At 44.1% G+C, this 2,932-nt stretch overlaps 1 pseudogene; it reads left to right on the top strand.

Annotated features, from left to right (window-relative positions):
• The first annotated feature begins 1,498 nt into the window (after positions 1 to 1,498).
• LOC116863698 lies at positions 1,499 to 2,641 on the top strand (annotated as a pseudogene).
• The last annotated feature ends 291 nt before the right edge of the window (positions 2,642 to 2,932 follow it).

The following is a 2,932-nucleotide window of genomic DNA, read 5'->3' on the forward strand; positions in this document are numbered from 1 at the left end:
CCCTCAGCCTGAGCCCCATTTTCAAATAAGGCCCCTCGGTAGTGGGACCAAGAGCCCACGTATAGGGTTTGCCATGCCCATAGGCCCAAATATGAACCCAAGGAAGGGTTTTCCAGGTGCCTGTTCACAGAGTTGTGATCTGGAATCCCTCTTTTGGGGGGACCCCTGGGACAGAAACAGGACTCCTCCCTTCCCCCACAATGACACCAAACTATTGGGAGCCACGCAAAATCCCCAGAGAGGGAGAACCTTCCATGCCCGATGATGCCACCCATACATTCCATGGCCATCCTAGACACAAAATCCAGAGGCAAAAGCCTGAGCTATCGCCTCCCAATCTCCCTAATTTCAGATCTCAAGGAGCTCCCTCAGGGTCTGCAGATAAGGAATGCCATACCCTCAGCCCTAACCCAAACCTGTTTTGTCTTTTCAGACTTCTGTCCCCAGAGCCCTGACCTGTGCACCCTCCAGGATGGAGCATCTGAAGCGACACCATACAACTGTGCCTGCACTCCCTAAGGAAACTGTGCCCTTTAATGTTGCCAAAACCCTCCAGATTAGGAGAAACCTGCAAGGCCCCCAAGCTACCCAGTTTTGTAGGCCACCCTGGATAAAAATAAGCAGTCTGACACATCCTTTGCATGGACCTGCAGACACCCAGGTAGATAGCCTCAGACACAGAAGGTTGAACCTGACATGCCCCTAGGCCCTAATCTGAACACTAGCTGTGGTGTTCAGGCATCTGTCCCCAGAGCCCTGTTCTCGATTACCAACATATGGGGGGATGTTCCCTGAGGCCCAAAACAGAAAACCTCCTGTCCCAGAAGGAAACCCTACTGTTTAGAGCTGTGTCTAAGCCTCAAAGCAATATAATCCTGCATGGCCCCTGAGATGCTCCCACATTCCAAGGTCTCCCCGGACACAAAACCGGATGGTGACCCATCAGTATGAGACTGCATTTCCACTCAGCCCCCTCTGTAGCTCACACCAAAGCCAGCAGATCGAACCTCCCACGTCCATAGGATCCAATGGTAGCCCTAGGTGGGTTTCCAGGCATTCATACGTAGAGCCCTGCTCTTGAACCTTCTATATTGGGGACCTATGAGCCATGAAGCAGATGCCTCCTGTCCTGCAGAAGGAAACCTTGATGTTTGGAGCTGCGCACAACCCCCAGATTGGGAAAACCTCCATGGAATCATGACACCACCACTGCATTAGGCAGCCATAAAGGACACACACTTGAACCTGAGTGAACGTCTGACCCTTGCCCTTACTTCAGATGATGGGATTCTCGCCTCAGGCTCTGCATTTTGTGCCTACCATGCCCTAGGCCCTAAAAATTACTTGAGCTTTTGTTTTCAGACTTCTATCCTCAAACTGACGACAAAAGTAATATTTGAAATGAATACAGTGTATGTCATCATTATTCCTACATGGAATCTAATCATGACTGGTGACATAAAAAAATAAGTGTTGTATTTCAGCTATAGGAACATTAATGACCAACATTCATAAGACCCACCCACTAACCAAAATTATCAACAACTCATTTATTTACCTACCCGCACCATCAAACATCTCAGCATGATGAAATTTTGTCTCCCGTCTCAGAATTTGCCTAATCCTTCAAATCATTACAGGTTTATTCTTAGCTATACACTACACATCGGACACAATCACAGCCTTCTCATCAGATACACACATCTGTTGAGATGCCAATTACAGCTGAATCATCTGATATATACATGCCAATGGAGCCTCCATATTCTTCATCTGCCTATTCCTGCATGTAGGACGAGGCCTATACTAAGGATCTTATATATTCCCCAAAACATGAAACATCGACATTATCCTATTATTTGCAGTTATAGTAACTGCTAACAGCAGTCATAGGTTACATTTTACCACGAGGAGAAATATCCTTCTGAGGCACAACCATAATTACCAACTTACTATCAGCCATCCCATACATTGGAACCAACCTCATAGAGTGAATCTGAGGAGGTTTTTCAGTAGACAAAGCCAACTTAACATGATTCTTTGCCTTCCACTTTATCCAACCATTCATCATCTCGGCACTAACAGCAATTCATCTACTATTTCTTCATGAAACAGGATCCAACAATCCTTCTGGAATCCCATCTGATTCAGACAAATTCCATTCAACCCATACTACACAATTAAAGACATCTTAGGTGCCCTATTCCTAATCCTAGTACTCATAATACTAGTACTATTCTCACCCGGCCTACTAGGGGACCCTGACAACTACATTCCTGCCAACCCACTTAACACACCACGCCATATCAAACCCGAATGATATTTCCTATTTGCATAGGCAATCCTACGATCCATTCCTAATAAACTAGGAGGAGTACTAGCCCTAGTCTTCTCAATTCTAGTCCTAGCCATTATTCCAGTATTACATACTTCAAATCAAAAAGGAATGGTATTCTGCCCACTAAGCCAATACCTATTTTGATTACTAGTATCTGATCTCCTTACCTTAACATGAATTGGTGGTCAACCAAGAGAACACCCCTTCCTCACTGTTGGTCAATTAGCATCAATCATTTACTTCACAATCCTCCTAATTATAATACCAACTATCAGCATTATCAAGAAGAACTTATTAAAATGAAGTGTCTTTGTAGTATATTAATTACTTTGGTCTTATAAACCAAAAATGGAGAATTCCATCTCCCTAAGACTCAAGGAAGAAGTAATAGACCCACCATGAGCACCCAAAGCTGACATTCTAACTAAACTATTCCCAGATTTCTTCATCTCATTATTTCAATTCATATATTTAAAAATGTCTACTACCCCTATGTATATCGTGCATTAATGGTTTACCCCATGCATATAAGCATGTACATACTATGCTTGATTTTACATACGTGCACCTCACCTAGAACATCAGCTTGATCAC

This window comes from Lontra canadensis, unplaced genomic scaffold (genome assembly GCF_010015895.1).
Source record: "Lontra canadensis isolate GAN:19392208 unplaced genomic scaffold, GSC_riverotter_1.0 scaffold2330, whole genome shotgun sequence".
In the NCBI taxonomy this organism is placed as follows: domain Eukaryota; kingdom Metazoa; phylum Chordata; class Mammalia; order Carnivora; family Mustelidae; genus Lontra; species Lontra canadensis.